The 13,807-nt window shown below is 50.9% G+C and overlaps 1 long non-coding RNA gene across 1 annotated transcript; it reads left to right on the top strand.

The window, feature by feature from the left end:
- Positions 1 to 707: 707 nt before the first annotated feature.
- Positions 708 to 13,806, top strand: LOC148648693 (uncharacterized). The gene is made up of 3 exons (XR_015926434.1): positions 708 to 827; positions 5,826 to 5,898; positions 11,549 to 13,806. It is a non-coding gene; the product is annotated as an uncharacterized LOC148648693 (long non-coding RNA).
- Position 13,807: the final 1 nt, after the last annotated feature.

Genomic DNA, 13,807 nt, shown 5'->3' with positions numbered 1-13,807 from the left:
AAGAAAAAACTTGTCTCGACAAGTCCCAACAGAGACAGGTATTCGCCCGGTGTCCTTTCCCAGTACCAAGACCCGAGCTACACAGAGTTACACAGAGAGATATGATTCGGCGGCTCAAGCCTTCGTCCTGCACAGCCCCGAGACAGAAGGAAACGCCACTCCCCCCTTTATCTCGAGCACAGTTCTGTCCCGAAAGAGGAGCCACAAACCCGCCCGTCTACCGCCGCATTCCTGCCGCCCCTGCCTGCCTTTCCATCAGGGCGTGTGCGGAGAGAAAGGTGCGCTCGGAAGTTCCGCCGGGAGACTGTCTGAACTTGCTTTTCCGCATATTTCCGATAACATGGGCATTAACTCTCAGGCGACCCCGCCAACCCTCCGGGGCCTGCGCCTCCACACCGCCACCTGCCGGCGAAAAGTGATGATGATGAGGATGATGATAATTATAATAATGATAATAATAATAATGCATCTGACTGACGTGTGCATTTAAACAAAGACTCACAAACACCCCCGACAAAGAATACAGAAGAAGACAGAGTTCTTCGAAGTAAAGTGAGAGAGTTATTCATTGCAAACTGCCATTACAAACCGAACTTTTTCACCGAGGCTGGGGACGGGGGACGACGGACAAGACCCTTGGGCAGTTCTAAATCTCACACTTTCCCGACGTCACGTCCGGAAAGCGTAACCCGTACATACAGGTAGTTCAGGTGGGGAGCTGCGTCAGCGTGCGTAGGCTGCAAAGGAACAAGTAAGAGGTTTATTCCCTGCTGAAAAAAAAGAAGAGAGGAAAAAACGCAACGTTTCGGCCGTGGAGCCTTCTTCAGGTGTGTGTGTGCTGTACAAACATGCTGGGGGGGTATATATGCTTTGCTTTGGTCTGGCGCCTCTCCCCTCCGCCTTCACGCTGAGGTGTGGGGGGGCAGGCCAAGCGCGTTAAGACAAGTTTCCCTTCGCTCCATCACTCCGCAAGCATCCTCAGATGCGCCCAACTCTCTTGTCGTTATTCCTTCTAAATAAAAATAAAAATCAAATCAAAGTGGTCGCGGTAAAGCAATACAGGGGATCGACTTGATTCGAACGTCAATAACAGCACAGCTACCAGTCATCGTCATCTTGAAACGTCTAAAATAAAGCTTATTTCCACGATCGCCAGAAGCCCTGTCTGCAGACGCCAGACGCTCCTCCCGTCTGCAACGGGCTTCTGTAGGCAGGTTGTGCTCTCGGGGCTCAACTGGTCCTGACGGCGGGTTTTTACTGGAGCGCGGCAGAGTGTGTTGCAGTTCAGCCGGCTCGCAGCCGACCGGCGTTGGGAAATCTCCTTTCCCGCGCTCAGCGACGCTTGCCACAGCGCAGGGTGGTGCAATAACCGGGGAAGTGTGGCAATTTCGGGCGGTGGCCGGGCGAGACGCGCACAGCCGAGCTCGGAACTTGCGGGGGCCCTGCGATGAGCGCGCAATGCTGTCACCTCTTCCAGAGAGCATCGCGGTGAAGCTGTAGGCTTTTCGCCCTCGCCTTGGGCTTTTGGTGGGTTTTTTCCCCCGCATTTTCAGCCAAATCCGTTTCGAATTAAATTCCCTGTTGTGTTTTGTTTTGTTTTTCTTTTAAAAAAGCGCGTCTGGCAACAGTGGCATCAATCTCTTGGTGTAGCAGGAACAAAAAAAAACAAACTTGCAGACGGAAGTTGAGTTTGGTTGGGACGTGCCTAATTCAGTCAGAATCGTGTTGAAGGCGACGGCAGGGTGGTGATCTCTGTAGTGTCGCTGTAGAAGAAAATATAGAATTGTAAATGACAGTTTATTCTGAAGGAAAAGATGAATATTGACTCAAGTTGCTCCTCTTCCCTCTAACCTACCCCATCAACCTAACGCTTACCGGCGCGGCGTGATGTAATGACCAGGATTCCACCACTAGGTGTCGCCACAGCACCGCGGTCGACGGCGCAGCTACCTGGACGCAGATTCTCCCCAGCTGTCCCTGCACACCCCAAACCTGCACCTGCCGACAGCAGCGGTGCTTTCTTTGTACCCAAACGGTCAGAAAAATGGAAAACGCGATATGGCTTCTGCCCGGCGCCTTTTATCGGCAAACGCAGGCGCGCCAATTGCGCCCGGCGGGACCGGAAACCGACGCCGGTGCAGCCGGCCTGCGCTGTCATCGTGACTCACTGCTGTGCAAGGGAGCCGAGCGCCTGTGTGACACACGTCCGTCAGAGCCCCTCTCTCCTGCTGTCTCCTGCCCGCTCAGGAGCCTGAGAGGCAGCTGCCGTGCTACTGCCCCTGCTGTGCCTGCTGATACTGGGGATCGAGGGGATCGCAAGACCCGCCCTGGTCCTGCAGGTGTCGCCGGTCCTGCTCAGACGAGCTGTTTCCCGTTTCTGGACACTCAGGAGGATTTGTGGCCACATTGGGCAGGCAGCGTCTACAACTAGGCCACTGGGAGATGCAGTGAAATCCACTTCAATTCCATTCCAATTCAATAACACTTTATTCATCCCCAGGAGGGCTATGTAAGCAGCCTCGTTGTTAAACCCACGCTCCCACCTCCCTTTGTGTAAAGGTGTTCCCGATTGGAGAACCTCATCCAGCCATTTCCCGAGAAAAGCCAGGGTATCGGCTCCAACAACGTGGCAGGGTATCGGCCTGTTCCACGCTCCCACACCCCTTTGTGTAAAGAAGTGTTCTTGGGTTTCGAAGGCACCAGCTCGGGGCTCTCCCCAGCCCAGCAGTCCACAGAGGAGGGGACGGCGCTGTGTGTGGATGTGTGGTCTCCCTGCAGCGCGCAGAGGGAGAGCAGGGGGATTCTCAGTGCGAGCTTTTCTGCCGAGAAGGTAATTGAATTTGTTTTCGTGGGTCGATGGCAATTCAAGTAAAGGGCAGAGGGTTAAGTAGACACAATAAATAAGCAGCAGTTCGTCAAGTGAGGCCGAGATTATCGCTCTGACGCCCAGGGAGCAATTTCGTCCGCAACCTGCTGCGTGTGTGTGTGTGTGTGTGTGTGCGCGTCTGTGTGTGAGCACCTCTGTCTGTGTGTGTGTGTGAACTTGGGATCGGACCTCCAGAAAATCAGTTTTTCAAGGTCAATTCAGCCAGCAGCTTCAGCCCCCTGCAGCTTGCCCACTGAAGCTCAGCAGGACAGTTCCTGGAGGGGAGACTGGGAAAAGGTTGCTGCTGGGAGAGGTGTTAGTGGGGCTCACCCTGCGGTCTGTGTCGGACCTAATGCTCCAGTATAGTGATGAGGACGCTATGCTGTAAAAAAGGTGTTGTCCTCCAGATGAGATGTAAAACCGAGGTCCTGACTCTCTGTGGTCATTAAAAATCCCAGGGCGTTTTCAAAAAGAGTAGGGGTGTTGCCCAGGTGTCCTGGCCAAATTTCCCCCTAGCCTTTACCCATCATGGCCTCCTAATAACCCCCCTCTCTGAACTGGCTCCATCACTCTGCTCTCCTCCCCACTGAGAGCTGGTGTGTGGGGAGAGGACTGGCGCATCATCCAGGTGGGGCTGCACACTGGTGGTGGTAGTGGGATCCCCCATGACCTGTACAGGGCTTTGAGTGGAGTGTGCAGAAAAGCCCCACAACGAAAGCAGTGGTGTTTAACATGGTGAGAGGTGTGTGCACACTCATCCACTAGGAGGGGGACAGGTGGCCTGCAGTGCCCCGAATCGACTGGCTCCGCCCGTTCTCCGCTGTGCCCCGTCAGTCCCTGCCGTTGACACCGCGCCTGGGACCAGAGAGTTGTGTTCTCTCTCCTGCCACACAGTCGAGCCCCTTCCGATGAAATATCTTCCTCTTAGGGCCATTGCATTCTAAACAAGGCAGCTGAGCGCACAGAATAACAAGGAGAAAAACTCCGGGGAGAATGAAAAAGGAATATATCAGCTGTGACGGAGGGGGCACGCTCAGTGTTAGGAGAATTAAACCACTAAGCGAGGCTCTATTGAGAAATGTGCAAATAACAAGCCATCAATTGTACAGAGAGCTGCGCTGTGCAGCCAGCTGTTTCCTTGCAATTTGTTCAGCCTGTGCCTTTCTCCCTTCCTCATTCCCTGTGATTCCACTGCTCAGCGCTGCAATGGCTCTGTTGTTGTTTGTGCTGCAGCCTGACATTGCCCCCGTGAGACAACAGAGCTCCTTAGTTCTCTCCCGGGGGGTGCGTGTGATTGATGGGGGGTTATCAGGGTCACAGCAAGGAGGGGGGGCTGTTTGTGTGCTCCCCCAGACACCTGCCAACACCTGAGAGGAAGATGGATGGGGGAGTGTGGGGTGGTCGGATTCTCTGGGTCCTTACAGAATCAGGGGGACAGAGACAGCGATCACCACACAGAGGCATGGACATGAGAGAGAGAGACAGGCGCAGACACCAGGTTTGGACTTCAGTTGGCTCTCCCCAGTATGAGCAGCCTTGTGCTCCTGCGTACTGATTCACCACGGTCCTGCAACAAGAGCCTGTTGTTTGCAAACGGCATCTTTTCTCATCATCGTCAGCATTGTCAACGTCAGCATCACCACCATCAGTATCATGTGCAAACTCATCTTCATCATCATCATCATTATCATAGTCGTCCTCAACATAGTATTCATTGTCATCAATGTAATCATCTTTGTCTACTTTCTCATCATCATTGTTGCCGATGAACGTGACACGATTTCCCAAAACCAGATCTTCCGAGATAATTACTGATATGGCGTCAGATTGTTTCTGTTTTGCTTGTCCTCGCCGTACCCCGACTTTCAAAACCCCCGCAGCCAGAAATAAAAGAAATCCAAATGGGAGAGCTGCAGCTCTTTTAAAAAGATTGTGAGCAAGATTAATTGAATTCGAAGAGTCTTGTTTCTGGCACAGGAAACTAATAGAATAAACGGACTAATACAGCGCATGCCTCATTACATTCACTTCAAGGAATGTTTTGAATGTTTAGGATAGACAAATTAGTCCTTAACAGTCTGCCACCAATACAGAAAAGATGGAGGTGTGTAACATGTAGTGTTTTTCCCCCTTTCTCCCTGTCAGACCGAGCAGACATTGAGGAATCAGACCACCCCTCTGTTTTTCTGTCCCTCTCTCTCCACGTCTGTCCTCCCTCCCTCCCTCTCAGCTCCGAATAAAGTGCTCCCCTCAGACCAACACCCCCCCCCCCCCCTTTGTGATGGTGCTGCCCCCTGTCTGCAGGGTGTGGAACATGTTCTGAGGTTCCTGGAATCCAGCAGGTTTTCCAGATCCCTTCTGGTCATCAGACCTGCTGGGTTAAGTTGATTCTTAATTGGACTCATTACCCCTTCTAGGAGGTACAGTATGCTGGTTATAACCTAGAGAGACCTGACTAGACTAGAGTCCTCTAGTGTTGGCAGATCATCTGGGGAAACAGGCAAACAGCCCCCCCTCCTTGCTGTGCCTCTGATAACCCCCCATCAAGCACACGCGCCCCCCAGGAGAGAACTAAGGAGCTCTGTTGTCTCACGGGGGCAATGTCAGGCTGCAGCACAAACAACAACAGAGCCATTGCAGCGCTGAGCAGTGGAATCACAGGGAATGAGGAAGGGAGAAAGGCACAGGCTGAACAAATTGCAAGGAAGTAGCTGGCTACACAGCGCAGCTCTCTGTACAGTTGATGGCTTGTAATGTGCACATTTCTCAATAAAGCCTCGCTCAGTGGTTTAATTCTCCTGACCCTGAGTATTCCTCATTTAATTACTGCATGTCTGTGCTCAGAAAAGTAAGTCTGTCCTTTGAAATTAAGGTCATTTCAGACTGCTGTACAAATTATGATAGTTTAATGTCCTCAAAAATGTCTCATTCAGTATAATTCTTTTATCTCTGAATAAAGCCCAGAGATCACAGCCAGGGTCCCAGTCCAGGATGAGCCCCTACAGCCTGGAGATCACATCCTTCTATCCTGTGTGAGTACCATTCGTTAGTTGTTTTTTTTTAATGCAGCAAATTCGTAGGCTTTTCTTTTCCCTTACCAATGAAAATTTGTTACCTTTTTTTGACAGTTCAACAATGTGGGTACCTGTAGTTCTTTTTGTATCGTAAATGATGGTTCCCGAGGGGTCAGTGGTCACACCACATAGAGACCGGCCACGCCCCCATACCTAAACTTAGTGCCCAATACAGCACAGCTCATCGACCCATCCACACACCCTGTCAAAACAGATCTGCAGCCTTACTTTGTGACTTATTGTAATAGGAGCACCTCTGCTCTGCAGAGGACCCTAGGGGTGTACTTTGAGAACCTAGGCAGCTTCCACAGGATTGAAAAGTAATTTATCCTGGGCTACACCGTGTCACTACACACACATTTCTCTCTGTGCCGCAGGTCCCGGGTGAGTCTCGGTACAGGCTTCATCGTCGTCGGTCGTGTCAGGCTGGGGACTGACGCTGTTATCATCATGTATCTATTTCTGCTCTTGACTTCCAAACGAGTTTATTCTATTAGAGATGCAGAGCCCTCAGAAAGCGATTGCCCACCGCAGGGCTCTGTGGCAACGTGACTTATGCAATCAGCCACTATCATGACCACGCTTTTCCACAGTCAATTCGACTTCCTCCCGCCCGGGCGTGTTTTCACACTGCCCAGATTCAAGTGCGGTAGAACTCAGTTCCGCTGTATCCCCACGGCCGTGAAACCTGTTTGGTTTGGGCAATCGATTGTATATCTTCATTTATACGGTTGTTTCTTTTTCCTTTCTCATGTAGGTGTGTTTCTTGTTTGTCAAGGGGTTCGTATGGTGGCAAATGTACTGTGTATGGTGTTCCTTCTGGGACAATGAGGAGAAGACCGTGCAAAGCGCTTTGAGATGAGAGCACACCGTGGAACAGGAGACAGGTCGACCGTACAACAGCACCATGAGCTGCGGTGCCCGTCTTCAAGAAACTCCCCAAGAAACGCGGCGGCAAAGCTTTATTAAAACGGATTTGGCGCTGATTCGCGTAAACACGCATCATTAGGCGGTATCCACTCAAAAGCGCGAAACCCCCGAGGGCCGAATGAGGGAGGGGATCGGTAATTAAGCGAGAGGAACGCGAGGAGAAAAGAGAAACAAATGCGCCCGGGTGTAGCGGGGATTAATTGTTCGCGATCTCCCGGAAAGAAGTGCGAGTCGGGCGGTTATGCGTGGCGGATGGCTCTCCTCTGCCCCACGCTTCGCCACGGACTCCGACAGGCGCCCCACGAGTCCGGCGTTCGCCACCTCCGTGAAAGGCGCGGGGCATTTTGGTGGGAAAAAGAACTAGAGAACATCCGGAAACAAGCCAGGGCCTGAAAACGGCATTATGGCTTCAGGGACAATTTTGTTTTTAAAACTGCATTGTTAAACTTTGCACTTAACTTCCACTTTTACACTTTTACAGTTTGTTTTCAAAGACACGCCGCATTGTTCATATATATATATATTTAGTGCAGTAGTATTTGATGATGAACGCTATTTTACTGCACAATACGATTTTGTGTTGTCCTGTGAAGTGGACTTCCACTCTGGGCACAAGCACAGTTTCCTTCTGGACAATTCGCTCTAAATGAAAGCGCACAGACACACAGCGCCCACCTGTCGGGCGTTTCGAGAGCTGGCCGCGCATCAAAAGACCAAGGCGAGCGTTCTGGGAATTATGGGAAATGTAGTCCTCAAGCTTACTTAACGAGTAAACGAGTTATCTGTGCCTCCAGATTCAACATGAACTGTGAAGCTCTGTGTATATGAAATGCCACTGACAACCCCTCCAAACCAAACCCAATCCCTTACCCTTACCCTAACACTAACATAACCCCAACCCCAATCCTTACCCTAACTGATACCTGGTGTAGTCACGTCTCTGCGGCACTTCTTAATTAACACTGGTTCGTGTTCAATGCTCGAGTCCATACACATACGTTCATTCAGAAATATGTGATACACACATGCTTGCACACGTACCTACTTACATGCTTACGGATATGCGTGCAAACAAATTAACATCTCATTTTGAAGCGTTGAAAAAGCTCCGACACAAGTCTGGAGCTCAGGAGAAAGTGCGGGCTACTGTCCCTGCCCTCTCGCATTTGGAGTACTGGGTGTTCGGGATGAGAGCCACAGGCCCTCTTAAACCCGCCTGGTGAAAAACATTCGTTGTTGAGCACCTGAAATGATGGGTTTTTTATATGCTGGACATGTATTTCCTTTTGAGAAAGCAGGGCAGTTGCACTGCAAACAGGCTTTTCAGCCATGAGCGCTCCCCCTGATGTTGGAACCATATGCTGAATTATTAGGGCTCATCCATTAGTACACTAAATGCCTGCTGTAACTAAGAACGCTTATACTCTTAGCTGATGGACTACCCCATAGTCACAGATGGATAAGCTTTTATACACTATACTCATCTGCAGATATGTGTACAGAGAAAGAGAGTAGAGAGGAGGCTAACAGCACTTTACTGAAGGTCTGGCAATCTTCATTTTTATGGTCATTTATTTCATGCCTACTCAAATGTGGCAGTCTTAATGAAATACAGTAGAGCAGTCCTGATATAAAAGGGGGCTATAGTAAAGACACAGTTACAGTGCAGGCGAGGCTGTGTTCAGACACAGTTACAGTGCAGGCGAGGCTGTGTTCAGACACAGTTACAGCGCAGGCGAGGCTGTGTTCAGACACAGTTACAGTGCAGGCGAGCCTGTGTTCAGACACAGTTACAGTGCAGGCGAGGCAGTGTTCAGACACAGTTACAGTGCAGGCGAGGCTGTGTTCAGACACAGCTACAGTGAGGCGAGGCTGTGTTCAGACGCAGTTACAGTGCAGGCGAGGCTGTGTTCAGACACAGTTACAGTGAGGCGAGGCTGTGTTCAGACGCAGTTACAGCGCAGGCGAGGCTGTGTTCAGACAGTTACAGTGCAGGCGAGGCTGTGTTCAGACACAGTTACAGCGCAGGCGAGGCCGTGTTCAGACACAGTTACAGTGCAGGCGAGGCTGTGTTCAGGCACAGTTACAGTGCAGGTGAGGCTGTGTTCAGATACAGTTACAGTGCAGGTGAGGCTATAGTAAAGACACAGTTACAGTGCAGGCGAGGCTGTGTTCAGACACAGTTACAGTGCAGGCGAGGCTGTGTTCAGACGCAGTTACAGTGCAGGCGAGGCTGTGTTCAGACGCAGTTACAGTGCAGGCGAGGCTGTGTTCAGACAGTTACAGTGCAGGCGAGGCTGTGTTCAGACACAGTTACAGCGCAGGCGAGGCCGTGTTCAGACACAGTTACAGTGCAGGCGAGGCTGTGTTCAGGCACAGTTACAGTGCAGGTGAGGCTGTGTTCAGACACAGTTACAGTGCAGGTGAGGCTGTGTTCAGACACAGTTACAGTGAGGCGAGGCTGTGTTCAGACGCAGTTACAGTGCAGGCGAGCCTGTGTTCAGACACAGTTACAGTGCAGGTGAGGCTGTGTTCAGACACAGTTACAGTGAGGCGAGGCTGTGTTCAGACACAGTTACAGTGCAGGTGAGGCTGTGTTCAGACACAGTTACAGTGAGGCGAGGCTGTGTTCAGACGCAGTTACAGTGCAGGCGAGCCTGTGTTCAGACACAGTTACAGTGCAGGCGAGGCTGTGTTCAGACACAGTTACAGTGCAGGTGAGGCAGACACAGTCACATACTCAGTGCAGAACCACCTTGAGAAAAGACTCCACCATTCACAGGTAGAGGTATTTGAGCAGCATGCAGAACAGAAGGACTTGATCTATATCCTTTCATCGCCACACTCCAGCTCAGCGCTTTCCCCTGCTTCCTCATTAAGTCGACCTGACGAGCAGCCTCCCTCTCAGAGGGAGGCTCAGGTGCGAGCGCACTAATCAGTCCTGGAGCAGGGTGTCGGGGTCAAAGGTCACCCCCCCCAGACAGGAGCAGGGCAGCGATGGGGGTGCCATGGCAACGAGCGACTGGCTTTCTCCTTCCTGCCTGCTGGGGGCTGTTTCCCTCTGCTTTCCTGTGCCTCCCTCTCTTTCTCTGTCACCGTTGACTTCTGTTTTTCTTTTCTCTTTCCCCAACTCCTCTCCGCCTTGCAGCCTCCGTCTCTGCCTGTGCTGCTCTCTGTCCCCGGAAGGACTGGCTCTCTCCCCCTGAGCTCCTGCTACCTCACCTCTCTCTGTCACACTCCCGATGAGCCTCGCTGTCACAACGAGCAGAGCAGCCGGCCGCCAGGGAATTTGCATTCATTGCATTCAATAACACACATTCGCTAGGAGTAACAGCATCCGAAATGCCGAGAATTCAGTGTCCTGCGAGGATCGTGGAGCGTTTCAGTCCAAATCTGATTTCACCTGCTCGGCTGAGGGCTGGCTGACCTCCTGGCCAGGGGACGAGGATCCGGGGACCCCCCCTGCAGAGTGAGGAGTGACCCAGGGGCAGCTGCAGAGGGGCAGATGGGGCAGAGGGGGGCAGGGAGGGTGCATAAAGACGTATACGGGGGAGAGAAGGGAATCACGTACAACCTTTATGACGTTTTAGGAGAGGAAGTGACATCAACGGCGATTGCAGATCGCTGACAGCTGCGTCTAATTGAACACACAGCCTCCAGGCTCCAGCTTCCTGGATCCGCCTGTCCGCTCACTTCCACTGCTGGTCGTGGACTGCGCCCGGCCAGGAACGGGGCAGCCTCTCTGTTCGTGTTTCACAACCATGCAATTCCCTGTCTGAGCAGGGGGGGCGCCCTTCTCTTCCTGTCAATCACACTGTGTAGTTCCCAGTCGTAGCAGGGAGGGGGCGCCCCTCTCTTCCTGTCAATAACACTGTGCAGTTCCCTGTCTGACCAGAGGGGGCGCCCCTTTGACTCTCGCTCTCTTCTTATTTACTGTCCCAGACTCTGTACAGGGAGATTCGATATTTTGGGAGGTTTTCAACTTAAAACTTGGCACCATTTGGCTTTTGAGAAAAAGGCGGTTTCCATTGTGGGCACATGTTCACATCAGGAGCTGCTGTCTGCATGGGGCCACTCTCCCTGATCTGTCTCAGGAGGCTAGTAATGCAAGCCTACACACACACACACAGTTTAATTGGCTTTCCTCATTATCTCTGAAAGAGAGAGCCACACCACCAGAAGGGCACTTTAATCTCTTTCTGATACGAGTAAACCAATCAGCGAGGTGGAAATGACAAGCCTGTACTCTTAAGTGGTGTGAAAATCACTGGCTCTTCTCTTGATAGCCTGTGAATTAATTTGGAACTTTATTGAATTAGATTTTTAAGCATATTGCTGACGATATTACCGAGAGAGCAACAGCATATGATACAGCATGATTTTATTTTATTTTATAGAGGAGTACCTCCATTACTTCAGGTACATAGAAGTACTTTCAAACATTTAGCTTTCCAGTTGACTGACTGTGTTTTGGAACAATCAACAGGTATTTATCCATTGGGAGTGATTAGGAACATAAGGAGGGCCATTGCCTGTGAAATTCTTTATAAATTGGGGTGCTACAATAAATCTAACTTGAAAAGACACTCAATACCCATTGAGGGAACCGAAGAACTGGATGTACAGTAACTTGTTTAGAAGAGTATATTCATTCATTTTCTAACCACTTCCAATTCAGGGCCGTAGTGGAGCCAGATCCTGTCCCGGCAAGCAACAGGCACAAGGCAGGCTACACCCTGGACAAGACGCCAGTCCATCACAAGGTACACACGGGCACAAACAAACTGGTACTCTGCCTGTGATCTCCAGGCTGTAGGGACTCATCCTGGACTTGGACCCTGGCTGTGATCTCCGGGCTGTAGGGGCTCATCCTGGACTGGGACCCTGGCTGTGATCTCCAGGCTGTAGGGGCTCATCAGTTCAGGTAACCTCTGCAGTGTACAGTTTAGATGCTGACTGCTCCATGTGTGTTTGTGTGCGTCAGGGTTAGGCCCTGGTAGGTAAATTTAGACCAGCCTGAGACCTCTCCCCCTTGAGCTGATCTCTATGGATCTCTGCTGCTGCTACTGCTGCTGCTTCAATTAGCCGCCCACTTCTTCCCTGCTGCATATTGATGGAGGGATTAAGTCTGGAGATGGTGGGTGCAGATCCTCAGACAGCCCGGCGATGAGCAGAGGCAGAAAAAGGTAACTACGTAGAAAGGGTCCTTAGAAACGGACCACTGTGTGTGCGCAGAGCGAGGAGGAAGACAAAAGGGAGGGACAAAGGAGGGGGGCAGGAGAGAGAGGGGAAGGGAGAGAAAGAGAGGCACCCTTCCTGTTGCCTTCATTTTGTTTGCCCTCTTGACAGACAGCCGTTTGATATAGGAGGCAGAATCAAAGATGGACAAACATTAACGCTGACCATCAGGTCCCTTAAATTAGGATGCAATATCTTCCTCTTCTTCGACCCGATATTCCTCAATTTTCCACACCGCTGCTGGTATGGAAGATGAAGGCGTTTGGATCTAATTTGTTTTCTTACACAGAGAAACAGAGCGGTAGAGACAAAGGGAAATATAAACAAGATAAACACAAAGTGCTGTAGGTATGAGATTCAGTAGATAACTACATAAATATGAACTATGGGTATGCATATTAATGAGCTCTGTCATAACGCAGTTGTGTTTCCTGTAGTGATATGCTTGGGCAAGGGCTAATTAATACTCATTTGAGTGCATTCATGGGGCGACACGGCGGCGCAGTGGAGTGGTGTGTGGGGTTCTGTCTGGGTGGAGTTTGCATGTTCTTCTCATGCTCACATGGGTTTCCTTCGGGAACTCCAGTTTCCCCCCACAGGCCAAATATTTTTTTTCTCCTTATAAAATATACTTTATTCTGAAAAGAGAAAACATCTCAAAAGGCAACATCTCACACATTAACAGTCCACGTAATAAAAACAACTGCGGAACAGCGGTGATTGTCCGTTATCAATCATTGCAAGTGTGGGCGGATGAGAGTCCCTCCAATCCCTACCATTTGCTGTTGTCCATTAATCCCTGTACAGGGTCCACAGTCCTTTCCAGCGCTCCCTCGCCATTTGGCTACATCGGGCTTCATCCTCCTCCTGAGGTCTGCCAGGATTCCCACAGGCCAAAGATACGCTGGTAGGTTAACTGGCTTCTAGGGAAATAGGCCCTGGTGTGATTGTGTCTGCGTCTATGAGTGCCCTGCAATGGACTGACGTCCCGTCCAGGGCGTACCCTGCCACTGTACTCAGAGCAGTGGCCTCCATACGGTTACGAAAACTGGCCACTGCAACAACACGCCGGCTTCGAATGAAGTGTGGAAAATGCGCTTTAACACTCTGCCAGATTAATGACTCCGTTTATCAGCGCAACAAAACAGGTTTCTGGGACAGCCATATCCTCCCGCTGGCCTGCGTGCTTTGAGAGTCCTGCGGTTTTTGCATTCGCTCCTGCATTCTCTGAGATCGATATTATTGACCAATACTGTTGTCATTGGAATTCGTACACAAGAATGTATAAGCGTGCGACGCGAGTAAAACAAATCTCTTTCAAAGTTTCCTAAAAGCTGTAACCAAAAGCGCCTGCCTCAGGCTCTTTGTAGAAACGGTTTCACGGGTTTTTATTGGAGAGGCGGGCAGCGGATCAGCGCACAGGCGCGGCCGAAAGCGAGGCGGAGTTCCGCTCTTTCGGAAAGTCCCGGATGCTCGCGTGAGACCGGAAGAGCGCGGCGACGGGTGCCTCGAGGCGGAAGGTGTCAGGTGTGTGAATAGTGCCACCGGTCTGTAACCTCCTTCCATGTGAGCGCGGAACTTGTTTTCCCGACCAGTTTTAAATTCCAAATCGGGAGGAAACGGGACCTGCCGAACAAAACGCAACATTTGTATGCGCATTTTTTTTTTGCAAAAGAAGGGTGGCAAATAGGTTTGTCGG

This window comes from Lepisosteus platostomus, chromosome 14 (genome assembly GCF_059453375.1).
Source record: "Lepisosteus platostomus isolate fLepPlt1 chromosome 14, fLepPlt1.hap1, whole genome shotgun sequence".
Taxonomy (NCBI): domain Eukaryota; kingdom Metazoa; phylum Chordata; class Actinopteri; order Semionotiformes; family Lepisosteidae; genus Lepisosteus; species Lepisosteus platostomus.
This window is presented reverse-complemented; position numbering and strand designations above follow the sequence as displayed.